The following is a 27,926-nucleotide window of genomic DNA, read 5'->3' on the forward strand; positions in this document are numbered from 1 at the left end:
TTAGTGATAGAGCTTGACTGAAGGGAGCTGGTAGTACTCATGTATCCTCATGGATATTTAGAAACTGACCGACCTGTTGCAATGCTCACAGCAGATGGCAGCCTAGGAGGAAGAGAGACAACTCACAAGGAAATACACAGATTCAGGCTGTGCTCATTATGGCTTCAAAAATCAAGTGGTTTAAAATATAATGAACCGATCTGCACCAAGTCTTCACTGCTAGGTAAATTCAGAAGTTTTATTTATCTTTTCATAATCATATCTAATGCAATGGAATGAATCACTAGGAAGCAATTTTCCCCACATCTCCTTAAAAACATTTAGCTTTGCTGAGTCTCTACTAATGATTTGTGAATCCAACCATTCAAAACACAAAAATTCAAAAAAGCAACAGGCAACCCGCCCTGTATATAATTATGAAATACAACAAATTTTAGTAAAGAAAATTCAGTACATTTCCATAATTCCCTCCTATATTCAACTCCAGAAAAAAAAAATAGTAATGGAAGTTGGGGGCTTCACCAATTTCCATATTTTTCAAACCAAAAGGAAGCAGCAGCAAAGTCCTTGGTCCACACAACCAGTAACAGAAACCTGCACCAAGGTATAGCAGTGCCCCACTTCACTCTGCAGCTTTTTGTTTGCTATTTGAACTCTCCATGGTTTCACTCCATCTGAACACACTTTGGTACAAATGAGATCAATTGCCCCCAGCTCACAGGTTTCCAGACTTCGGGCAGCGCAAGGGAGCACCACTGCAACAGTGAATGGCAACCCCCGAGTCATCCAGCTCCTCAGCACAGGGCATCACCAAATCGTGCCATTTACTTTATGGAACGTAACCAGGCAATACCTGGACATTTTACTGCCAATTTATCAAACATTATCAGAGTGCCAAAAAGCTCTTCATCAAAATCACAATCCTCATACAAAAACATCTGTGGCCTTGCTATAGGTTGCAAGTATTCTCCCTGAACACTCTAACTCAGAAACAGATAACTGCAAAAAAGAATGCTTCTGGAGAATGACAAAAGCAACCAAACAATCAGAAATCCAAACTTCAAAGACAGTTTTGAAAGACAGTGAAGTTAGTATACTCCCTAATGAACTGGTAGTAAGAATGTTATTTTTCTTTCTGCTCTAGAATGTGAAAAAACCATCTTTTGTGCAAGTTAATTATTTTCAAGTGAGAAGTTTTAGTCAAGGCTGGAACATGGCTCATGGTCACCTTCATACAGATTCAAGTTACCCTTATTAGCAGTATTAGTTCTGATACATGTAGTTGGGACATGTAATCAGGGCAATCTGGTTTGAAGCTCCTTCCCTGAAAACACCTCACCACCCTGCTCACCTTCAAACAGCCACCAGCTAGAGGTCCCTTTCACAGAATGCAGGTTTTTCTCAGCTGTATGGCTTCCCAGTGGCTTGTTACCACAATCCCTGAGACAATGTCTTCATTCCAAGGAGCAAACTTATCTAAAAAGATACAAAGTCAGCAAACTGTATCAATTTTGTTACAGCAATGTTGTTACAGATAGGGTAGTGCAAGACAATTGCGTGTTATGACATGGAGCTGCAGTTTTTTGAAGGAAGCAGTTACAAAACTTCAATTATGCAGGGCAAGGGGAACCTGACTTTCATGTACTTGAGATTAATTTTTCAAAGCTGCAGTTACCATGCAGCTTTCTCCTTCCTTCTTCCTCACCAGGTCTCTGGTTCATATCAAAATCACAAGTCTTCCTCAGACCTCTGCAGTGTTTGGAAATTGATCTGGGAGTGAGCAAGCACCACCTTGAAACCTACTTCTAGCCACTGAAGGACCCAGTACTCACCTGGTAGGCACTTTTGTAAAGGTCAAGACTGAAAAATGCTGTTTTCTTTCTACTGTTGGTATTCCTTTTACCCATGTCTCCCTTCCTCTCTGTATTACCCAGCATTACTCTGTCTGTGGCAGCACTTAACCTTCTTGTGACAAGGCAGCTGAACCTCATTTTGCAGACCTGACAAGAAATTGGTCTTGCTAAAAAGCACTATCCTTTGGCACCACAACTCCATCAGGTGCCTAAACCCCTCCTGATCCAGAAATCTCCTCATCTGCTGCTGAAATGAGGTCTGACACCTGGCAGTGCCACACTCCTGGTGCTCCGCTGCACCAGTCCAGCGGACAGCCTTTTGACACCACAGCATGCGTAGCTAACTTCATACACGCCACAGGTCAGGTTTATCATGGTTGATGAGCTTCTCTGGGTTGCAGTGCCAGACCACAAACTCTTTGAAACTTCTACTGCTGTCTACTTGCAGATGTGTGTCTGAAAACCACATCCCTGTGAAGCTGGGTATGACAGTGCCACAGAGGCAAGCCTGATGCCCTGCTTACTGCCAGGGACCCAGGGCTGAAAGGCAGCCTGGTCATGGCCATCGTCATTCTAGTGCTGGAGAAGACCTTGGTAGGTATGCAGAATCTGAAAGTGGAAACATGCAAGGCTCCCAAGGCTGTACATTCTGTGGAACAAAGACAAGAGAAGGGAGAAGCTGCTGAAATTAAAAGCCTACCATCAAGTACTCTAAGAATTCTAACATACCCATCTCCTCCCCATCTGTGCCAATCTGCTGAAAGACCAGCAGATTCAGCTCGTCAGGATGCCAAAGCAAAGCTGAATTTGAAGAGCAATCAGCACTGCGCTACTCACAGTGCTTCCAGGTTCACCAGTTCAGCTTTCCATTGGTATCAAGACAACTGCCTTGCCACCTCCACTGACATTCCTCTGGTTTTGTCGTTTCATTATCTGAAAAGGCTTCCAAAGTAAATGCTGTGCACTTCAGCCCAAACCAAGGACAGATAGGGTGCAAAGTGTAAGACTGTGCTTGTAAGATCATCCGTAAGGACAAGAGGAAGTTCAATTCCTCTGGCAGTATCAGAATTTACTCTTTAACAGAGTAAACTCCCTCTGCCAAAGCAGCACCCCGCGATGTGGGCAACTGCCTGAGACTATTCACTGTCACATAGGTGACTCAGTCCCACCTACTAGAATAATTGACCCAGAGTTTGATATTACTTATTTTAGAATGATTGAAACCGACATAAAGAAGAAGAATATGTCCCACTGTGAATCCTTTAGCCAGCCCAAGCCTCAGCAGGCACACAAGTAGCTGTCTTTTTCACAGTGTGAAGCTCAGGTAGTTTTCATAAAATCTACTTTACATACCAATAAAACTGTCTCTTAGAAAAGAACACAGCTGACATTTGTTCAATATAACCTCACCTGTACTGCTTCATCAAGCATTTCCAGGGAAGATCTGGTACCTTCACTGCAGGACAGCGCCATTCTTGTCCTACTGTGTATGGAGAGGGACCACAAACTGTTGCAAGTCTCAGGGCTGTGCAAGCCAGTAGAAGAGTGCACACACAGATGAAAGCAATTGAATTCCGTAACAGGAGATGCTGTCTGAGGCTGCCCAGCCCATCAGCTGTCTGCTTTGTTGGAAGACCTAAAGCAAAGTAGTATTTGGAGAACAGTCAGTTATGTATAACAGAAAACCCAAATAAAAATAAGATCACTGTACAGCGCAAAATGTAAGCTTTATGCCCTCTATACAATATTGCCCAATTAGTACTTCAACTAAATAGCCTTTTCTCTCCTATCATGTCTTCAAGGAGCATCTCAGGGCTTCTTGGGCAATCGCTGTCCATTTTACCAATACTGAGCACAGAGAGAACAACTTATCATTAAGAGAGATTAAAACTTTGAAAAGAATTACAATAAAACCAAAAAAACATTCCAGCTACTACAGATGACCACTACAGCCAAAGCTACCTGGAGGTACGCCAGCATTCTCCCTCAGTGTGACTGCACTATTTTGGCCTTTTTCCAAAAGCAAGGATTTCTAACAATATGACCTGTCAATCCCAGTCTACAGCTCAACAACTTGTTAAAACATTGGATAATTTCAGCTCTGCTAGAGGAAGGGATCTCAAAAGTACAAAACTCTCAAAATTTGAGAGCAGAGACAGACCTACTGCTGCTCTACTGAAGGAAAGGCAGAGAAATATTCAGCTTTTACCCATGCAAACAGAACATGTGTACCTCTGGCCACAGAATAGATTGTTCTTTGTTCAGGCAACAGGTAAAAAGGGACATGCAGAAAATTAACCAAAAATTATCTCCATAGCCGTAAGTTCTGTCAAATTTATTAAGCCAGAGGAAAAATGTTTGGGAAAAGTATAAAGTACTACAGTTAACACAAAGCTTTCAACACAAGAGCCTGAGCTTAGTGTGAAGCTATTTTAACAGGACTGTGACATGCTGCATTACTATCCTGCTGACTAGGCCCTATTTTAATCAGTTTTGCTTCTATTATGTAACAGACTAACTATATGAGCAAACTGATTTCTTCAATTAGAAGGAACTTCTTGAATGAAAATCTCTACACAGTTTAAAATTAAGAACAAATAAAGCCACCTGTGTCTGCTAGGACAAACAGTATCTGCTTCCTCACTTATGGGAAGTAGCTGCTGCCCAGGAATCCCAGCAGGCTCATTCAAGATCTTAGTATTTGGAGTGATGACTGGAGTATGTCTCATCAGAAGTACTGCCCTCCAACTAGGAAGAAGTCCTGCCTGAGTACTTAGAGCATGAAGTCTTGCCTGCAGGCCAAGCCTACTCTAAGAACTCAGTAATATTCAGTAATTTTACTGAATTTAATTTCAGCCCAAACTGCCTGGGAACCAGCATATGCACATCTTATCACTACCTCATTTTCATACTTCTCATGATGTACTGAATTAGGAACTTGTTTGTCAGCCTGACCTGTCAGAAGACAGATGCAGGCTGTTGTATGCACCACAGAAATAGCTGCCAGGGGCATTAAATCACAACAATGAAGGGGTTTGTTCTGCCTGCAGCAAGCAGCAGTGACCCACAGCTGACTTTCCTAACAGCCGACATGCCACCACAAGCCTCAGCCCTGCTGGCCTTTCATTGGCTTCACATGCAGCTGCAACCAGCAGAACTGAACAGCACTTCACAGAGCAACTTTGCTTACTGGGCTGGCAGAATTTACTAACTGGAAAAGACTCTAGAGCTACTAACGTGCCATTTGCTTGTTCTCAGAATGGCTACAGACACTTGAGACACTGACAAAACTTTTCTTACCTCAGAGTCCGCTTAGTTGAAAGGCTCCAGTTCCTCAAGTTCTGCTATCCTCCAGCTGCAAGGGGCAACACAAGCGGACATCCCCCAGCTCCTCTCTAAGGCTACTCCTCCTTGCTTAGATTGATTTGCTGCAGCTTTTGTTTCAACTCACCATGGCTGAGCTGCCAGTGAAAGCGATTCAGCTGGCAGAAGTGGCCGAAGGGGTCTTTGGGTACAAGGACAGTGGGCGGTATGAAGAACTGTATTTATGTGTCTGAGGACTGGGAGCAGGAGAGCTGTGACCGGCTGTTCCTTCAGGCTGCTTTCTCCCATCAAACAATGAACCTGCTAATAAAACATGGACAGAAAACCAAGGTGAAGTCACACTGACTTAAGACTCGTTGGTGACATTGCCACTCCCGTAAGGTCACCAAACCCACCCTGGAGCAGAGCAGAGCAACCATTGGCATTGGAGAACAAATGAGAGATCTAGTTCTGCGAGGCTCTTTGAAAGTTAAAAATATACAAAAAAAAAAATCATTCTGCATTACTCCACCATCCATTAGAACATACTCTTCATGGTAGGTGTCTATACCTACACACCCCACACATGCTGCCCTTAAATAATAATGTTTTTTGTGTAGCCTTGCAGCTAAGTATTTGAAAAAGGAAGGAGGTATAGAAAGATAAATCTGTTACAAGTCAAACAGCTGCTGACCAGCTGACAGAATCTATACTGGCATGTTATTCAAGCATCCTCTAGTGTTTGTCACATCTATTCAACATTAACCACCTGCTTGTTCTACCCTCATTACATCCAGAGCTGATTATTGGAAGGATGGCAAGTCCAGAACACTTCTCTTCAAAAACAACATCCATCCCCATTCAAAGCTAAGTAAACTCAGCTCAGACCGATTAAAGATACCATTAAATCAAGTTGTAGCTCGGATTGTTAAGGCCAAACACACAACTTGAGGCTGCTGATGTACTTTCAACATCAAAGTTGTTTCAAGGGTTTTGTTTGTTTGAGTAGGTGAAAAAACCAAACACCATCTGGTTTGGTTCATGATAGTTTGCATCAGGAACCACAGAACATAAAATGTATTTCAGATGCAGCAACTGTGTCCCATAAGAACATCAAGAACATGGCCAGCTTGCAGTCTGCCATTATGTTACTTTCAAAAAATGATTTGGCATAAACCCATGCCTTTTAAAGAAAGCCAAATGAACACAACCCTACTTAATTTAAAAACTAGGATGTATTTTAGCTGGGTTTCCCTCTTCCTCCCTGGAAATTGGCTTGAGTCTTCTGTCACTTCTCTTAAACTACTGCAGACCATTTAAAAAAAAATAATCAACTCTAATGGGCTGATGAAAAAAATTAGGCCTTGCAAAACTAAGAGCAGCATACAACTGGAAGAGCAATTTCTATCACAGCAGGGAAAAAAAAAAAAAAAGCATTTGCCTGGCAAAATTCTGGCATATCTGCTCCGATTCCAAATAAAGGTTCATAAAAGCTTTTTTTGGGGGTTGCTTGTTCCCTTGAAAGAAACACAAAGAACTGCAAGGTTTATTTATTTTTAAAAACTTAGTTGAGGCCAATATTTCTGTGTCCTGCCAAGGGCATCACAAATTCTGTAGTTTGTAAGATGTTGGACTCAGTCACTTAAACATTACTATAGGAGAGAGTTCAAATTATCTTCCACTGAAAGACAGTGAGCTGCTTTCTCCACTCTGCCTTGACTGGTTGTCCTCAGGTTATTGATTAAAAGCCTATGTTTAATTTTTAAACTTCATCTCAAACTCCATTTTTCTTAACTTACAGGAGGCAAGTAGGAGCAAAGAGTGTAACTTTGGGAACGTGCCAGTAGCTGGATCTTGTTTCTTTCCAAAATGGGACATCTTCAGAGTCTTGAGTTCATGGCTCAGCAGTCTGTGCAATCTGTCCTCTCATAATAAGGTTTCAAAGTGCAAGTGGAGAGGCTTGCCTGAAATCAGAAGAACCAAGTTACTTCAGTAAGCACAATTTTCCTCTTTTCATACACACAACACTGCATACACACTGTTATCAATTCACACCTCTTAGTACTTCAGCAAAAGGAGGAAGTGACACAGCTAACTAAAGTAAGTGTGGTTGATCACAGGCTCTCTTGCCCACGCATGTTGTGACAGAGTGAACATGATGAGCATGTCCCCTGAAAGAGCAGCCTCTGCCCTGGCCCTCTGCCAGCTACAGTCCTACAGCCAGGACCAGACACTTTGCCACTGAGCTTCCTCACCCTTACGCTAACCTGAATCACATCCAGCTACATATTACTTGGCACTTGTTTGCCTTGTTAGTTAATGAGTAGAGATGAGCTTATACTTTTGAGGGGTGTTTATGATAAAAATATTTTTACAGAGATGCTGTCATAGTCGCACAGCAGAAAAAGTATTTTCCTCACTGTCCCTTAACCTACTCAAAAACTCCTTAGTGCACATTCTTGCTCTTCTGCAGTTAGAGGCACTAGCAGAGCTACAGCCACTATCATCCTTCAGTTAAACAGAACTAGGAATAACAAAGACTCAAAACAGTGAATTCACAAAGTTGGTGCTAGCTGTCTACCAAGCAACTACCCCACAGCCTGTCAAAATCAGCATTTGATTTTCAGTCTTTTAAGTAGCCCTCCTGGGTGGGGGCTTAACAGGAACTTACAACAGTTGTTCTGCAAGCCTCCAGCATTATAATATTCCTTGCAGAAGACACAGAGCTGATCCTCAAGAAATGATCTAGCTCACATTAAACTAGAGATGGCAACTGCCTCGGATGCAGGCGAAGACACAACGTGGTTCCCTAGGCTTAGAAGTCTCCACAGACTGCACACCTGGACTGAAGATGCGTCTGGTTATGATGCAGAACGTCACTAGACAGTTTTTGTTACCCTCTAAAAACACTCTTACAACACCGTCAGCATGTTGTTAACCTCTCTGCATGTGAGGAGGAAGAGCAAAGAGGGCTGTGGCACAGCAAGGGATCCTCTTTAATGTTCTAAGATGTGATCTACTCACCTTGAGAAAAAGGGAGTATGTGGTGGCAGCCAGAGTCCAGGAGGGCTATGTGCTCTTCCAAGGACATGGCGTTGTCTGGACAGAGCCTTTGCAGCTACACAGGATGCAGGAGTTGGGCCATTCACAACTGCACTTCACAGTGAGATGTTTCAGCAGCCAGTGGAAGAAAGGAGACCAAACATTTAAAAAGGGAAACATGCTTCAGAGGTTTAAGTACAACTGAAGTTCAGACCCAGTATCTCCAGTCTGCTTTCCGCAGGTACACTAGTTTCCATTCACTAGAAAAGCAATGCCAGCCAGTTTTGAGAAACTGGAAAGCATCTTTAGCATAATCTTTCCCCAGCACAACTGGGGAAAAACAAAAACCCCACCCAAAAAACCCAAACCCATAACCAAGCAGCAGATTTGCAGGGTGACAAAGTCAGGTGCCAGGATCAATGTTAAAACAGCATGCAATGTACTGCCACAGGCTGTTGTTTCTCCTTCTGACCATGGATGAACTACCTTACCAAAATAAATCAGTGTGTTAAGGGACACATTCTGTGTGATTCTTTACAAGTGTTTCCAAGCCAACAGAGCTGCTCCTCCGCAACTCCAGTGAAGCCGTAATACTTTATCACTTTCTTTCTAAAACTTCACTTTCATGCCTTTTCTTTCCCATCCTGTTCTTCCTTAAAGGCTTTTTGTAGCTCTGAATGCTTCCAAAAAACTTGACTGAAAACTTAGGTTAGACGAATCCCCCACCAGCAGCATCTAGCATGCTGACCAATATTGTCTTATTTGTCACTTTTCCTCACTTGCCTCTTTACAGCATTAGCTGCCACCACAGCAGCCCTGATGTCTTTGTTCAGCCTCTTCTCCCCATGCTGTGGCTAAGACCCAGTGCCCCTTCCTCAACAATGCATCAGGTTCTACGATATTGGTCAAACCAGAAGAGGGAGCATTAATAATGCTTTTGCCTACAGCCTAAAGCAGACTTTGAAATCATCTGGCTTTCATTGTGTGGGCCTGCAGAGATCAGACCAGGAAAAAGTAACACAACTTACAATCGTTTTTGTCTTAGATCTGCAGCTTGTTAAGTATCTGTTAATTGTAAACCAGTATGAGGAAAAGGCTACAAAGAAGCAAATAAGATACGAGTGGTGTAACGAACTACCACTTGTCCACTGATGGATGCTACCACACATGTTCTTTGTCATAATTACTGTATTAAACATCTTTTAATCATCAGGCAACTCACAGCTAGGTGTCCAAGGAGTGCCGATTTCAGCTCAGCCTTCAAATAACCACAACCAGCTGCACTCAGTCACACACCAGCTTGCAAGTCTTCACTAAGATTATATATTTCTGGGGTGTTATTTTTGGGTGGGTGCTGGTGATTAGTTTTCCCTGGACAATTCCAAGGTAATCAACCCCAAAAGGTAAGTATTAGAATGTTGCTGCCCATGCTAAATTCTGAGGTATACTCTGGTCATTGTTACCACTTGACTTTTAAGAATGGAAACGTAGAATCAGTTTCTAAACCACCGTTATGTAGAGAACTCGTGGCCTTTTTAATATATCTGGGAATTTCTTCTAAAATTCTACATTAATTTTAGAAAAGTGCTCTGAAAATGCTGTACTAAAACCAGAGTCCAACATTATGATAGTTTTTGTTAAAAATGAAACCACACATTCTAAATAAATACACAGCTGAGTTTAGTAACCACATGGCAAAGCTTTCACTTACCTTCCTGCTGAAGTGAGACACTGATGTAGCTTAGACAAGCTTGCTCTTCTTGCATCTGCAAACTGGGTGGATTCTAGCAGCGACACAGGTATTGTCCAACACGGCAACAAGGTTAAGTGGGTTTTGTTTACCAAATCTCTCTCCAGCATTCACACTGATCAGAGAACTGCTGCTGGCAGAGCCAGCACACAAACTGCAAACAAATGAAAAACAACTCTCAAGAGCAAGAGTAGTAAGTTGTAATTCTGTGTTTATTATTGTGGCTGTGACACCGAAAGACTCCTCAGTGTTTATGTCAGCAGCTCATGCTTAGTAGTTTTGTTCTCATCACATTCCTAGTCTTTCTGCATTCTCTCTCAAGGGGTAGATTTCTGAATATTTCATCCTGAACAGAAATGGATACTGAAGGGTCTTAACAGCTATATTTACATCAGTTAAGGGCAGAAAGTCTTAAAGCAAACACAGAAAGTTGTATACAGAGGAATTCCAGGGCTCTTCCTCTCTTCTGACCACTGAATAAAGCTCTGCATTAAGAAACTTCAAAAATACATGGCAGTTTGTGTAAATCAATGCTTTGATATCTACACAAGATACAGTTTTCCTTCCAAGAGAGGCAGAAGCTTCAAAAAAACAAACCAAAACATTACTACATTAATGGAAACAAGACAAGCAAGCCCCTTCAGACTGTTTCCAAAACAAGCAGAAGATATTTTAACTAAAAAAAAAAAATCTGACAAAACTTTGGAACCATGTTACATATGTCTACTCATTTAGGGGTGATCAAAGACAGATCACACTACACTGCACAGGAACTATCCACCGGTACTTATTTTTATGAGTTCCAAAATCAAAATTCTGATTCTGAGTATACGCTCAAAAACCTTTGGTCTCTTCCCTAAGAAGGTCCAGCTGAATTCCTAGTATCTGAATAATTCCAGTTTTGGCACTCAATTTCATGCAACCAAAGTTCTCAAGGATTTTTTCCAGAATCTGCCTATTGGGGAACTGCCACTCAACGCAAGCACTCAGCCAATTCTTACAGAAGAGTAAACAGCACTGAAAAAAAAAGTCTTAAAAGCATTTAAGCACCAGAACAGAGCCACTTCATTAATCTCTTAAGCACAGTCTCTTCAAGTCAACTTGAAGAGTTACAAGTTCTGTAACTTGTAAAACAAACATGTAAACACCTTGTAATGCTGTGTTTGCAAAAACGGGCTACAGTGATGCATGCAAACACCCTACAAGTTTGAATTAACATGACCAAACCTAAACAGAAGAGCAAGGCTCATGTCACGGAGCAGAAGATGACAGGCCCAAGTACTAAGGTAAAAGAGAAAGGAAACACATGCTGTTCAGTGCCCCTCGTTCCCCTTCCCACCAGCCTAAGCTAGAGTCAAGAAGTGATCACTACAACTCAGCGGTGCATTTGCAACATGAACGTTTGCTGTTAAATCCTGCTCCTGGCAATTATCCTACTGGTCGCTGGCTCCTGCTTTCACACCATGCTGGAGATGGTTTCAGAGTGTGCAAAGCAGCAGTTCTTCAACCTGCTTGCAGCACAGCAGATCAACCATCCATCACTCTCTACAAAATCAGAACTTTGCCAGCTCCAGCAGGTCAACTGGGAGTGTCACATTCTTTCTAATAAAGCTATTAATAACAGCCCGCCCTATGAGCGGATGCATGTTCCCAAGAAGGGAATACAGAGGTGCTGCTCCCAAGGGGCGAGTTCAAGCTTCTTTACTTTTTCCTTTTCAGACCTTTCATGGCATCAGCTGTTAGAGCCAGGCACTAGAGACCTGGCCAGAGCTTGCATTATGTAAACAGCGACTACCTGGCATCCCTGCCATCCCAGCTCTTCAGCCTTTTAGTTTTTCACAGGCAGAAACATGTGCTACCAATTCAGTTTTTCTCAAAATTGATAACTTACATATAATAAAATATACAATGCCCTACTTTGCAATTAATTGCAAACGGATCAAACAAAAAATTGCATGGAATACAGAAGCAGAAAACAGTATTCCAGCTGAGTTTACGATTATTATTACTTCTTAAAACTTCCAGTATGAAACAGAGACCCAATACACCACACTGCAAGTAACTGTGGATTAAAACATCCATTTAAACAGATTTAGACTTTTATAATTTGGTCTAATACTTCCAGAATCCTCTGGATTTCTAGAGTATAAGTCAAGAGAAAATGAGGGTTTTTATCTGCAGAATTAGCCCAGAATAAAAGCAAAACTACTAAAGAATCTACCTCCAGAAGATTAGCAATATCACTGCTTGAAGCTCAGGACTAATCTGCTAAGAATTTGTTAACTTATCAATCATTGTACCAGAAAGGCAGAACTTAGTGTCTGCTTTTAATAATCCATACTTTCTGCTCCCTCATTCTGCTGCAGTTCGATCAATTCTAGGCTGAAACCACCACTGTTAAAATGCAGGCTAGTTTTACCAAATGAATATGGCAAGAAAACCTTTGCTGGAGCCATCTATGAAAGGAAGCAAGGTGTTCTGTAAGAAAAAACACAATGGTTTGTTTCATTAGACAACACACATCTGCCTGAAGCCTCTGCATGTCGCTATTAGCCCAATTTCACCTCCCCAAGGCAAAAACTCAACCAACCGATCTTAAGTGCATCGGGTACCTCAGGAGAAGGTGCTGATTAATGATCACACTGGATCGGATCAAAGGTCCATCTTGCTCAGTATCCTGTGGAGCAGCTGGGCTAAAAAGGGGCAAGGAGAAAGGGGTGCAGAGCACACCTTGGTGCTCATTGGGAATTCTTGGAAGTGGTTCCATGCAGCACCATCAGCCTGCCACCAAGAGGGCACTGAGGAAGGAGGGCACAGCATAGATGCTTCCCATTGCCAGGCATGCCTTATCACAAGCAGGTAAGCCCAGGCCACCAAGTCCCAAGGTGCCTGTGAATGCCAGGAGGGTGAAAGCAGCTCCCTGCTATGCTGGTACGACATAGGCAAACCGAGGTTTTACTTTGCATGGGACTGCCTCTGTCTGTGCTTGAGCTGTTCTTCTCCCATGACGATGTCAATAGCAAGAGGAGGATCTGCTTACATTAACAGAAGAACATGAAACAAAATGCAGTGGCCCTGACTGGGAAATCTACGGAAGGAGTGTAAGAATTGGGCAAGTACATATGATACATACCCCAGTGCTCCAAAGAGTCTCTCACAGCACCTTTATCTCAAACCACACTTAGAAGTGGTAGTCCCAGTGCATTCAGCAGCTTTCAATGAAACTTTTTACTATGCAGCAAAATGCAGACTGCATCCTGCTTTTTCAGTAGCTTCACAGAAAACAGAACGGTGATGAAGACTACTTTACAGACAACATAAGGAAAACCTTACAAGAAATAAGAGTGCTAAGCACACCAAATTTTACTTGATTTAATTTGAAGTGTCAACCTGTCTTCTTGGGCATTTATGCCTCCTTAAACTAAACTTGCTCATATGCCTTTTGCAGATCCCCCAAAGTCTGCACGCATCCAGGACTGGAGAACAAAAGCCTTTTCTCTAGATGTAAACAAAGCTGACCAGGGAAGGGGAAGCTTCATTTGAGCCCCTTCTTTGCAAGGGATGAAGACCAGAAAGGCAACTGAGTCGCAGCCATCCACTTATGTGAAAGAACTGAAAAAGCATCATGCATCTGGAAAGGACAAGAGCATTTTCTGCAGAAATATCAGGTTCCAAACACTACTTAAATATGTCAATCCTTAAAAAGGGTCTTTCAAACCGTCACACACAATGTGGGTCAGAATGCCTTCAGCACCAAGACTCCAGCAACAGCTTAAGATCAGAAATTAAAGTTTCCCTAAACAGTTTTTTCAGTTTTTTTTTTTTTTTTATGACTGCCAACTCCATCACTTTCCACAGAACTTGCACCATAAATAAGGAGTCACAGTAGATTTCTGTGGTAGGGTTTGGGTTTTTTTTGTTTTGTGGTTGTGTTTTGCTTGATTTTGGAGGACTCTTAAGAGTACACAAAAGTACGAGTTTTTTTAAAAGCAATAAGGTAAAACAAATTCAGTTATCACATGTCAAATACAAAGTACAAGTAAACTGACATCAGTTGATCCATTACTATGAGGAAAAAATAGTACAAATGAGTTTTAATACACTATTTTAATGGAATTTTAAACAAAGTTATTTGATGTGATTTACAAACTTGCTTCCACAAACGATACCACTGTTGATTTAAGACTTAGCTTAATGAAAGCTTCTTTCTTTGCTTCTATTACTACAAAATCATGTGTTTCTTCATTACTTGCTTCTGCATATTAAACAGGAAACGGGAGGGAATGACACCTTCTACCGGGCACCTTGGGATAGAAGATGAAAGCAAGAGCCACTTACTCTTTTTGGAGGTCACCAGTGACATGGAACCCCATCGACCCTGCTTCTTCATTATGTCTCCAGACTGCCAGTCACCACCAAGGTCTACTGGGCCCTGGGCATAAAAAGTGACACTGAATTTCACTCATAGAAGTCACAGCACAACAAGTATTTCTGAAGTATGCTCCAAGAGGGAAGGAAACAACTTAGGAGTTATGATAGCGTCATTAATTCAAAATTTAAATGTTTTCTCTGAACTAGGGGAAGCAGTTTAAGGAGGAAACATTACTAGGCCAATATCAACGTGGTCTGTTTTTCCCAGAAGAGCTGTCCACAACCATGACTCAAAATTAACATGCTGCTTTCAAAGTCCTCCAGCTCTGCTCACAGCTACAGGGAAGTATAACAGAGATCAGCAAAAAGGAAATCAAGGTATGACTGTGCCCTCAGGAAATTACTCGCCCAGTATCATTGGTCACAGATTGGCAGACATCAGCAACTGCTATCATAGACTAGACTAATCAGAGAACAGATTGTTTAGAATAACATGGCAGTAATTAGTGAGAACTACTCAAAAGATGATAATTGCCTTGAAGACCACCATCCTCTATTCACACTATTTCCTTTCCATTTTTATAACGGGTGAGGAGAACTGGCCACTCTGCAGTTCAGTTTCTGCTGCCCCACCACAACATCCTCTTCATCCTTACCAGCACACGCCTTGTGGCATACACACAGTGCTCTACACACCAACCGATTCCCCTTGACAATCTTCTCTGTACTCAAAAGAATCTTAATAGTTTCTCACACCAGAAAAAAGTCTCTTTAGTAAAAGATTGGTAGAAGTGGAAAGTTAGCATTCCTTACAGGGAAATGTAGTGTTATTCACAGTGTAGTCTACACTTTGTAGCACCTGTGGTATAATTATACAGTCTTGTGAATGGAAGAAAATATTATGCAGAACCATTAACTCATTTCATGCATTTGCATTCATGTCTGTTTAAGTGTCATAATTGCTTCGGAACAGTAGCTGCTTTACAGTTAAAGATAATCATAAGCTAATTTCATTAAAGAAATACAGATAAGACAAATTCCAGTTACTCAGAAAAGATTCAAAGCACCTGAAAATTTAGTGTCTCCTCCATCTCATTGTGTTGCACTAGAGCAGGGGTCCTCAAACTACGGCCCACGGGCCCGATATGGCCCCCCAGGGTCCTCTATCCGGCCCCCGGTATTTACAGAAACCCCACACCCCACTAGGGGGTTGGGGGGGGAACCAAGCAGCCGCAGATGACCTCCTGCCACTCCATCTGCATGCCAGCCCCCTGTTTAAAAAGTCTGAGGACCCCTGCACTAGAGGCTAACATTATGAAAGTCTAGGGCCCTTAGGAATCATTATTTTCCATAGCATTAGAGCTAGAATCATAGAGCAATTTAGATCAGAAAGCAAACTTGGAGGTCACCTAGTCTAAGCCCCCACTCAAAGCAGGTCTGACTGACCCTCTTGTGGGCAACCCCAGCCAAGAACGCCAATAAATTAAGGCTTTCCTCACCTGACATCTCTCAGGAGCACATATAAAAAGTGTATGAATAGCAAAGCTCTACAGGCACTGCTCTTGATCTTTGTCAGAGACATTATACTGCAGTAGAATAATAACTTCTAAATCTATCAAAAGTCACCCAACATATTCAAATTGTAAAAGCCGATGCAAAAAAAGTGCATTTATCCAGAGAAAAGAAACACATAAGCAATAAGGACAATGACTAAAATAGTTTTCCTTCCAGAGAAAGGGTGGGAGGAAGGAAAACACCCAAGCCAAGTAAAAAAATCCTGATGTTCTGCTTTCCCCCCCCCCCAAAGTCTAGGGAAATGAGCTGTGGAATTTACACTGAAAGTCAAACAGATTCAAATAATTCTAAATCGGAACACAAGAGTTATTTCAGAAGCACCTTGAAAAGATTAACTCTAGTGTTTCCAGAGACTTTTGCAGTGGGCTAAGAGGCTCTTAAAAGGGGAAACCCCAAAACATATTTCAAGTTTTGAAGATAGAAAGCTTTAACTTTTTTCCCAGGAAATCTAGTCACATAGAAGTCAATATCATTCTAGTCAAGAAATTAGTATTCATCCTACCCATCTTGTACCATAATGTTTCTCAGATATTAAAGTGAAAATGTAAAAAAGGTCACAGCCTAAAAAGAAAAGCATAGAACTTGTGCACACAGTGTTCTGATATTTAAAGATCCATGTGCTTTCCAGCAGGCATCAAGGCTTGAAATTTAAGTGACACCTGTGAGCATTTCTGATGGTACCCTGGCACTATAACAGTTCAGAAAACAACACTTGCAAGGACCAACTTAGTGGATTACACCACTGTGGAGCCCCATTCCATTAACGAGCTCCTTTGCCTGGACAAAATTATGAAATTAACCCCCGTCCCCCTCTCAGCTAGCTCTTACTATGATCTTTGTGAAGCAGACAGAAGTAGACAGCCCTCAAAAGATAAAGGTAATACCTCCTACTAGTATGGGACTACCTCAAAAGCTTTTCCCCTTCACCCTTATTTCTACAAAGAAAATGCCATTCTGCTAAAGACACAGCCAGTTAAAAGCTTCCAGAGAAACTCCCAAGTCATAAAACAGAAGGCCAAAATCACCTTGGCAGCATGAAGTTGCTTGTAGATATGTGTCTGCTGTCTTATTCAATATTCCAAATTGGATGTAGTTGCAGGCTCAAATCTAACGGCAAATAACAGCTGCTCTCTGGCACTCTGTGTGACGATGTCTGAGAAGCAAAAGTTTACTTGTGCTTATTGTTTCAGTGTTTCAAGGCTAAAAACAATCCAACAGTAATTAAAGAAAAATTTCACTATTAAAAAGTTATTAAGAGTTTGTGGCAGATACAGGACAAAGGATTTCCCCCACAAATTCTACCAATATCCAGCCTTAACTTACAACTCCAATCCTCAAGACAGAGTGGTCAATACAATTCTTCAACCGCACAAAAAGATATATTAAAAAGAAGCATGTATCATCATTTTGACTGTCACAAGCCTATGCAGGAGTCCAGATCTTTCTAGATAAGTGCAGAAATTACTTCTCTGCAGATTCAGCAGGTGGAAATCATAAAAAGAACTGCCTGGAGGGACAAAGCCCTAACTTGTGCTGCTGGCCACAGAACAGGACTAACCTGTATTAGTGACACTCCTCATAGCTGTTTGACACACAGGTTCTTAAAAACTGCTGTCAACAGAAAACCCATATTCCCTTCAGGAAGGTTCTCCAGTGCTTCCCTATCACAGCTGCAAGATTTTTAATCTATTGCTTGAATCTCTGCTGCTGTAACAGATGACCACCACACCAGCGCCATGCAGAACACCAGATATCAAAACACCCACATAGATAATACTTCATTTATACTCCAAGTGAGAGCAAATACTGTCTTCACTACAAGTTGCTGTTTGAACGAAGGTTTACCAGCCAGGGCTGCACCACATGCTTTAGTGGGCTCAGCAGCGCTGTGCTTAAGCATCAAGCACTGCACAAGAGCCTTGCCAGCCTCCCCAACAGCATCCCTGCTTGTCAGTCACAACCTTTAGGCTACAGACAAGCAGTGACAGCCTGCAGCATGGCACTAAGCAGCTGTCATACCTAGCACAAAGGACAGCCTGTGGCGCCTGCTATAACACCTGGCACACGCATTATACCTAAATGGGGGAAAAAAAAAGGACACAGATTAGGTCCCATGTCTAGTAAGCAGTTTGAACTCTTGCTAAAACTGCAAAATCACCTTGCATACCAACAAGGTTTTTTCCATAATTTTAGTGTTACAGTTACACTGCTTACTAAACAGTCCCACAAACTACTGTATCACTACAGACTGAAGCACACAGGTGGTTTATTGACAAGAGCTTTTCCACAGAGGAAAATATCCGATACAAGTACACTCTTGATCCACAATGGGGAGTTTTGATATGCAGCTCTGAACTCAGTGACCTCAGGCTCTGGGCAACTCTCCATGACAGCACTGTGGAAGGGAGAGCCAGGACTGCAATCACATAACACAGGACAATGTATGCCTTTGCGAGCTGCAGGGGATCCTACAGCAAGGTCGTTCTTATTAAATCAAAGAGTTCTTCTCTTTCAACACCCCTGTGGTCCCAGAAGTGGGATGGTTACCTCATATGCATTAGCTGAAAGTCACACAGGCAAGGTATTTGTTTATTTTACAAATCTGTGCAGAGGAGGGTGCTAGGTGATAATTCACAAAGCTAGCACACCAGTCTTTACATTAGATTTCTAGACATACTCCCATTATACCCACTCCCCTCAATTATCATTGCTTACAACCTTCCTCACTTTAGTTTGAAGATATAGTCAATCTATTTTTACTATGCATGTTCTCAGGGTGGCAGCCTTCTCTTACAGGTGGGTAGTTTTTGATGAGGAGGTGTGTTTTCCTATTAAAATTAATGTATAATGAGGATGGTTCACTTAAAGTTCAAAGCATTTTAACAACTGTTGCCAAATTTCATGGTTTGCTAACTAGGTTCATCAATGTCAGGCTTATCTCCAGGCCTATCCTTTTAAGTTCCTCTTCACAGGCAACTAATTCCTATTTTATTTTGACAGATACCCTTTTTATGGTGGTTTTTTTTTACCTTATCCTTTGACCCATGCAATGCTTCATCTTACATTACCTGCTCCCATAAGTAAATTTACAATCCTAAAACAACTCTGTGGCTTAAACACTTTCTCAGAGTTTTGTTACATCTAAACAAGTAGCCTAAGATAGATTTTTGTAGCTCACAAATACTAAATACACTTAGCATTTGATCTGAATTTATGGAGATCAAAAGAAGCACACATTCAAATAATCCTCATAATACAAGCAAAATAAATGTACATAATAGTACTTCAGTCACTTTAGAGCTGGAAAAAACAGCTAATCCAAACACCACTTAGTAGTGGAAGTTTGCAGAAGTTCTGGTATACACTTTTTGCTTTTGGCGCAACAGCTTCAAAAATCTTTTAGTGCAGGCAGGAACATGCCTGCAAAAACATAAGGATAAAAAAATAATTTAAGTTTAATCTTCTGTTCTTAACTCAAGACCACTCACCTTACAGTCTGATGTAATTCAACTCAAACCTCCATCGCCAGCCCCATGGTGGGCTGGTTGGTGGTTTTCCTCCTCCCTTCAGAAGGTGCCTGACCTACTTTACATCAACAGTATGATGGCTAAAGAACAAGGACCAGATTACAGTTAGGGTTAAAACCTCTTTTGGGAAATGTTAAGAGGCTCCTTTTCATCCGTGTGGGGAGTCTGCTGTACCTGCATAGAATCAGCTGTGGCTATAGTTTAAGAACTCTAATTTTAATTAAGAAACACATCAAAGAATTTAGAGCAATATATCAAATGTAAGAACAGAGCACTAACTAGTGAAAAAAAAAAATCAGATCTCTCAGATAAAGAAAAACTTTGAATTTTCTTTAAATTAAAGCTTCTGAAAACAATTAGGAATCAATATGTAAGCAGAAAGATATAACTCAGAGGGGGCCCCAAGCTAATAAAGCAACTTCAAAGAGACCAGTTAGCACATCAGTGAATGCAGTTCTTCCAAGTGACAAGTTCATGGCAAAGAGAAACACTTTGTAATGAGGTTTTTCCACAGGAAGTTTAGCTAATACACACACCTGTACAAGGAACAACTTATACTGATGCAAAACCTTACCAACCCAAAGGCAGTTTCTTCAGTTTACCTTCCAGTGTGAAATCTGTTTTATTGCAGTTATTGGATACTAGCATATTCTTCTTCCAAAGATCAGGATTTACTTTTTTTTTTACCCTCCTCCAAACATACTACAGTGAGCGCACGCTGTTTCAAATGCCTGAAGGTACTGGAACATCTAATCTGTTCTCTTTCCATCTTCAAGTGTGGCAATGCAACGTTCAGAAATTCAGGTGAACAGGCCTACTTTACTAGATAAAAACAAGTACTGTTCTAAAGTGACCAGTAAAAAAATGTGTAAGAATAATTCTGAGCCAATGTCTAAAAGGAAATTAAGTAGTAGGAAACAGTTTTCAGGCTACAGTTCCATTCAGAATTGGAGCATGACTAGAAATCTTTCCAATTCCACTCTGATTAAACAAAATTATAGATTATAACCAGGAGAGACAATAGAAGGACATTAAGTGTCCTGGAAGTTATTCAGCCTGACAGAAGACCACTGCGTCAGTTGGTAACACAGAGCCATAAGACAACAAAAAGCAAACTGAAGGCTTCCTCAGAATTGCTACTTTAGCCTAATAATTCATAAGCATACCAGTATACAGTGTAATATAAAAATCTATAATAATTAATTGCAATAGTCTATGTTCGTGAAGTCTTTATTATTTAGGGCTAGGTTAAGGGTCTCCCTTTTACGTGTCAGCTGACTACACTTTAGCACAGAGGAAGGCAAACGTGACTCACACCAGGTTGCCTGCTCGGCTTGCAGTCTTAATTTTTCTTCCTGAAGAGCATGGTATACTAACTTCACTTGCTTTTTCTTTTCATGTCTTTAAGATACGGGCTAATCTTTCCCAATTGTTCTAGAACAGTTAAATGCAACAAATTCAGCATACAAATGAATTCTTTGTATGTACCTTGCTGATTCTCTCAAATCCAGGCAAGACCCCAGAATACCTGGACAAAAACAGTATGATGCAATTAGAGCTTTAAACCCTAGATTTCTGCACTGTCAGTGCTTTTCAGATTCTAGTTGTACAGAAAATTAAGAAAATGCCTGTAATATGAAAAGGAGTGTCTGTACAACAGCAAATTATTAGTACCAAATTGCTCTTGGGGAAAGTCATAAAACAAATTAGATCAGATACCAAGCATTCCAAAAAAATTGAAGACAACCTGTGGGAGCATTCATATGGATAATTATATTAAATTTACTACTATCATTATGCAATCATCACAAACAAGCTGGGATGTATCTTTGACATATCCCAGCTTCCCACAGCCTTGACAATAATTGCTATACTTTAGTACCAAATCGATTAAAGCTTGGATAACTGTCAGATAGGTGGGTTTTTTCTTTCCCTAGGGAAAGAGTAGCAAACACATAGGTAGTCAAGTCACACACACTGAAACTGAGTTCAATTAAACTGATGTATTAGGTAAGCGACATGGTAAGAACTGATATTTAACAGCATGCAGGGGAATCCATTTTTCAGTGGATTGACGAGCAGTACACTTCTAGGGTATTACACAAGAAGCAAAAAAAACCACCCCAAAAAATACATGAAGTGGCTTGGTTCTCTCATACTTTTAAATTAAGGTACCAAGTTTCCCCATTTTATGCATATATAGTTTAACAGAGCTTACAACTTGAAGAACATGGGATATTGTAGCTGCTAACAGCATAGCATTTGACAGAGACACCATTGGTGGATCTAACTATCAACACCTTATGCACACCTGCCTCACCAGGAGCAAAGCTCAGACAAAGCCAGCACCAGATCTGGCTGTGGACAGCATTCCCTGACAGTATCCGTGCAGGGTTACAGCAGAAAAACAAAGATCAACACATACACACAGAAAATGCATAAAAAATCACCTTTCATTTTAACCAAACCTATGAAAGTCCTGTTAATAGACAAACACCTCTAAAGCCTTTCACAGAACAGGCCACCAGATATTGACATTCGCCTGATCAAGCAGAGCAGGTCACCACGCTCTGAATTAGCTCCAACAGTTCCCCGTTCCTCCGGCAATGAGGAAAGTGAAAACAGTCCTTCCCTTCTCCCTTCCAAAACCTCTGATCTGCAAGGGTTCTTGCTTTTAGTTTTCCTCCAGCTATTTTTTACTAAAACTAAAAAGCCTATGCACTTACTGATGGTTTCTTTCTCAAATGATATATCTGCTGCCACTATCAAGGTATGAAAACATCTGCAGAAGGTAACCTTTCAAATAAATAAAAGACCACAAGCTAAAAACTACCTCATCTGTAAATATTTTAACGAACAAGGCTGTTCACAATGATGCAGTAATCACAATTGACTTCTTGAGCTTGGATACCAGACTTTCGTTTTCAGGAGATGTTTATCATTCTTGTGTTATTTCCAGGAGACTTTCTCTCTTCCTTCTGAGAAGGACTCAAGCTCACCAGATCTAATGTTTTAAAAATATTGGTTTCAAGATGAAATGGAAGGACCTGCATAAGCCTCAGGTGACATAAGAATTAGCTGTTCCTCTCTACCTGGAACTGTGTGTGAGATTGTTGGCTTGGGTTTTTTTGAGATAGGTTTTGTGTACCTATATGAAAACCCAAACAGGCCATATTCAGATTACTAAAACAGCTAAAGTTTAAAAACATCTCATTAAATTAGATGAGAACATGGGTCAAGCTTCTAGCGTTTAAGCAAGGGTGTAGAAAGCTCTGCACCCCACAGCCCAGGAGAGTGCTAAGCTCAGCAGAGCACCATTCAAAGAGGAAATTAATATTTTTATTCTTTGGTGACATCTTTCACTAGAAAGTTTTTGAATGTCCTTACAACCGTGAGTAGCACAATCCTCACAAGCTGATGACTCCAAATGGGATCACTTGCCTCAGGGAACATAAGCAGAAGATAAATCTTCTGAGCATGCTGGCTGAATCTCATCTGCCCAACAAGCTTCAGCCATGACACAATGGGAATGCAGAAGCAGAAAGACATTGCCTAAGGAACTTCACAGAAAAAAAAAAAAAGAAATCAGGCATGCCCAGATTTTAACACACTAAACCTGTGACCACAGTCATGTTAGGCATAAGCATATGTACTCTTCTGCCAAGGGAAGAGATTTCCTAAGGCTAATTCTGATAAATTCTTTCAAATCTGAGAAATGCTTTCACTTCAGAAACACTCGAATTTCCCTATTCTCATTTCAAATCACTGTCTACAAGTTCTTGACAGGTTTGAACCAGTCCTTACATATTCATAGGCTGAAGTTCTCTCTCATGCTCAGACTAGATAAAAGGGAGAAATTTCTTATGCTGAGGGTGGTGAGACACTGGCATAGGTTGCCCAGAGAGGTGGTTGATGCCTCAGCCCTGGAGACATTTAAGGTCAGATCAGACAGGGCTCTGAGCAATCTGGTCTAGTTGAAGATGTCCTTGCTCATGGCAGGAGGGTTGGACTAGGTGGCCTTTACAGGTCCCTTGCAGCCCAAACCATTCTAGGATTCCAGAATCTGAATATTGCCTTGTGGTAGGGAGGTCGAGATCAGAAGATTACGATGGTTCTTTCCAGACAGAAAATTCACATGCTTTTGCCATCAGTTTATGTACATTAAACACAAGCTAAGAAATTTCCAGATGTAGTTGTCCATATCTAGCCTTGCACGATACTGGGAGTTACTACAGTATTACCAGGAGTCATCAAAATGAGAAAACAAGCATTTGACACAGATTAGTTGAAAAAAATGTGCAATTTCAAAACATACTGATTTTGCCAGATCATCTGACACAAGAAAGAGATCAATGCACAGGACCATATTTGACACTTGAGCAGAAATTATCTACTATCACCAACCACCCCCCCTTCAAATCTTAGAGATTTTTAGTTTAGCTAATAATGCTGCAGTCCATGAAAGCCAACATCTATGTTTATTAGAAGAAATATGATTACACAAAGAATCTAGAAGTAGAGATATAAAATAAAAAGCAAGAATCTGCAATTTATTTTCAAGCTTCTGTTGGATCTGTTCCATTCTCCAGACTCTGCTCCCTGCTCCACTGCCTCAGCTTCCCTCTGCTTGCCCACGCTGCCCCTTCCTCAGGGGAACATGCAAAAAGCACCAACTAGTCCAAAACCAAACCAACACCCAACACCACTTGCCATACATTTATTTGCCTGCACACCATGAGCAGCCACTTGCCTTCAATTAAGAGCACAAGTTTAAACTGCTCCTCTGCACACCCCATGCTCTGTGGATACCTTCCACAGATCCAGAATCTAAACTACAAATTATAACCAGGCAAGGTTTTTTTCTGTGAGAGAGGGGAAACATGCAAAAGCTAAATACATCACTCAGCCAAACATAACCAAAGCACGCAACACAGCAGATTTGTGAATGTCTGCATGAGTGTACACGCAGAGGAACATGGAAAGGCAAGCTTTGCACAAATCCCCATTGGGATTTACACTGCTCCAACAACAAGGACACACACACACACCCCCCGACTGTGAGGTCAACTTGAAAGCCTTTGCAATTAAGAGATATGAAGCAGCTGAGAGGACATAATAAGATGAAGCCAAAGTCAAAAGTAAAACAAGAAAATCACATGCTACTTATTCTGTAATTTTCAAGCCATTTCCCACACCAAACATCAGTATTCCATTGTTTCTGCTCTACATTATAAATTGGGAATAATGACATAACTTTAGCTACACCGTTTTGTGACAGATATTTAGATTAAGCAACTAATTAGGATTAAAGAGCACATACAGAACTGTAAAGCCTCCAAAACAGCCGTAGCTGTTCATAGCTCTCTCAAACTAACCATCTGGGTTGTAGCTATTTGCTATAAAGACCAGGTACCCCAGAAAAACTCACAGCAGTTACAACTTTTGCTGCAGATTAGTTAAGAAATAGTCATTTCTTCACACCCATGTTTAGACAGCACACAGTTTATGCAGCAAGTAGGTTGCCCAAAATACGGCGAAAACACTGAACAGCTGCCTATCCAATCAGCATCCCACTCGCTCAACAAAGCGGGTTTTTTTCAGGAAAGAGACATTGTAACCTAAAACAATTCTAACATTGGTATCTTTTAGAATATTCTTCTGCAAGTTGCATTTTTCCTGATTTTTTTTGCTTAATTTTGGTCTTGTAAAGCAGGAAAAATAATTGAAAAGACTTCACCTTACAGGCCTTTGCTACAAATAAATATAAATGTATAACACTGTTCTGAAACATTTTGGTTCCCCTGAAAATCCAAGCTGAGTTACATTCAAGGGAAACTATGTGGCAGATCAATAGGAAAACTGTATACATACAGAATGTGTCTAAGCACCACAGTAGGTGTGCCATGACAGATCTGAACAAAAAAGCCAGAGGAAGATAAAGAGGATCAGTGTCATGCTGGGAAAGGCATAATTTTGTCAAGTTGCTATTTTGGATTTATGCACAATAATTTTTTGATCCCTTTTTGGCTGCCAAATAACCAATTCAGTTGTTTTGTTTGGGGTTTGTTTTTGTTTTTTTTTTAATAGAGGGAAGCAGAAAGGTAACTATACAAAAATTTAACTCACTGGCTGATGCCTTCTCTCTGCCACAACTTCTTGGACTCCTGGCAAATAAAAGCTTTGAACAAAGTCCATTGTAGTTTTCTTGTCGTCCTCTATTCTTATATGAATTACTTTCCAAAGGGCTGCCACTTTGTTGCTGCTCTCCAAATGCCAAGGGAGGCAGAATGGGGTCACTTCTAGTTTGCTGATGCTCAGGAAAGCTCCGAGGGCCAGGGCAGACAGGAAAGCAATGGTTTACTGGGAAGAGAGAGTGTGCAGAATTACACAGATTTCAATCTGAACAACCTCCAGGTTTTTAAGTTTAACGAAGATAATTAGCGCATAAGACATTTATTCATCATGGACGGTAGGTTACAGTTACAGAGTAAGTTACAGTAGGAAATGGTAGAATACGTAAGTCTAAGAGACAGCTTTCTTTCCTTCCCTCCCCGAGACTGTCATTCCACCTATCAGTTTCCACTGAACAGGTAACCATTCTCTTTGCTCTGAGATTACTTGAACATAACAACTTAGAAACTAACCAAGGATCTCCATAACACAACCAAATTTAATACATGTCTATAGCAAAGTCATGTCTCCTCTCTTTAGAAAACAGCAAACCTCCAAACACTTCACAGAAAATCCCACAAGGTATGAATATTACTTAGAGGACCTGATACATACACTGAACCACTCAGCAGATATAGCTAGCAGGAATAAAACATCACCTGGCTTTACAGCCTGTGTTAACTTAAAATTACCATACAGAACCACTGCTGGTTTGGGTCTTTCCTAAGAAGCGATTAAGTCTTCCCAAAAGCCACTAGTAGCCAAGCCCAGCTCCCCTCTCCTCCACCCTAAGAGCTCCTCTTGGCAAACAGCTAAAACCCACAAACACCAGCTTCAAGAGGCAAAGTGAGAGAACAAAACACTTTTTTCTACAAACCTGACAGTTTCACACCATGAACTGGTCCACCTGGGAGCCAGATGCATGGCTGTGCTCAAACAGGTGTGCAAAGCTGGGGCAGACCACAGGCCCTCCCTTTCACCTGCAGCTAGCTCTTACCTGGCTTCTATCAAATTACATTATTTAATGCACCACACTGGTAATACTTTTGGATCGAAGGTTAGAAAAAAAAAACATAGCTAGTTTTCAGACTACTGACCACTTCATACACAGAAAACAAAACCGATCATTTCAAAAGTCCTGCACGTTTGCTGTGAAACACAGACATGTAGCCCATCCCTGAGATCAGCAACCCCGTCACATCAAAGCCGATGCGTACTGCTTTCTAGTGCACTTCAAAAAACATTCCTATTGAGAAAGCAAGTTGGGTTTGGAATTATACAAAAAGACCATTATCAGTGCAGATGCTGGGCTTTAGAAAATCTATACCTTCCTAAAGATAAAAACTTTCTTTTCATGTTGTTTGTCCCACATGGTAGTACCAATTTGGTTAGTGCCTTTCTATGAACATTACCACAAGCCAGCACTATTATACCTTCACTTATCAAATTGGGGCCAAACTTTATCCATCCCCCAGACCCAGTTACACCACGCAACCTAACAAAATGTTGTTTCTTCCCACAAACCTGACCTTGCTCATACCCTTAAACCAAAGTAGATACAGCAGCGTTACACTATGAAGTGGCACACACTGCAAGGGCTGTTCAAGCAGCTTTTGAACATTGATACACTACGAAAAACTGATAAAATATTCCTGACAATATACACAACACTGAAGAGAAAGCACCCTAAAAGCACGTACAGGAAGAAATACTTGGTGTACAAGTTTTTAAGGGAGGAAAAAACCATAAAAAGCTCACAAGGAAGATGTGGAGGTGAATACAAAGCGAAGCCTTACAACCCTGCCGCCTTCGGGCCCACACGACTGCTCTCCCTGGTGCTCCAGCCACCCCCGCTCTCCCCCACAGGGCTTCGATCGCCAGCAGGCCGCGGGGGGACCCGGAGATCCCCAGGGAGCGTCCGCCCCCCGGCTGTCGTCGTCGTCGTCCCGTCCCGTCGTCCCCCCCCGGCTGCCCCCTGCCGCCCAGGCCCGGGCCCCTTCCCAGCCACCCGGGGCTCGCTTTGGGTCTGAGGAACGAAGCTCGGGGGAAGCTGCCAGGTGACACACAGGGACCACAGAAAGGTTTTCTCACACTTTTACCAGGAAAAAAAGCGCCGCCATTCATAAAACGATGCTTTAGACTCACGCAACCCGCAATCGCACGCTGGAGTGCGCGGGCTCCTTCAGCGACTCTACAGAGCCCGCAGGGGACAGCCAAGAGGTGCCTCCCGGGGAAGGGCGCCGCATCCCCGTACTCACGCTGAGGCGGCCGCGGCGGGGCACCCAGCCCGTCGCCGCCCGCTCCGCTCCCTCGCCGGAGCCGCTGCTGGTGGCG

General features: G+C 41.6%; 1 long non-coding RNA gene across 4 annotated transcripts; it reads right to left on the reverse strand.

The window, feature by feature from the left end:
• Positions 1–217: 217 nt before the first annotated feature.
• On the reverse strand, positions 218–27,514 carry LOC114012248 (uncharacterized). 4 transcript variants are annotated; one of them, XR_008747172.1, is made up of 10 exons: positions 25,548–27,514; positions 16,920–17,047; positions 14,287–14,380; positions 9,910–10,102; positions 8,181–8,458; positions 6,956–7,120; positions 5,305–5,480; positions 5,154–5,208; positions 3,264–3,489; positions 218–2,502 (listed from the first exon to the last, which is right to left on the reverse strand). It is a non-coding gene; the product is annotated as an uncharacterized LOC114012248 (long non-coding RNA). The 4 variants fall into 4 exon arrangements; XR_008747169.1 differs by having other exon boundaries at positions 5,154–5,480; positions 8,181–8,307; XR_008747170.1 differs by having other exon boundaries at positions 5,154–5,480; positions 8,181–8,312.
• Between the last annotated feature and the right edge of the window lie 412 nt (positions 27,515–27,926).

The sequence above is a fragment of the Falco peregrinus genome, chromosome 5 (genome assembly GCF_023634155.1).
Source record: "Falco peregrinus isolate bFalPer1 chromosome 5, bFalPer1.pri, whole genome shotgun sequence".
NCBI lineage: Eukaryota > Metazoa > Chordata > Aves > Falconiformes > Falconidae > Falco > Falco peregrinus.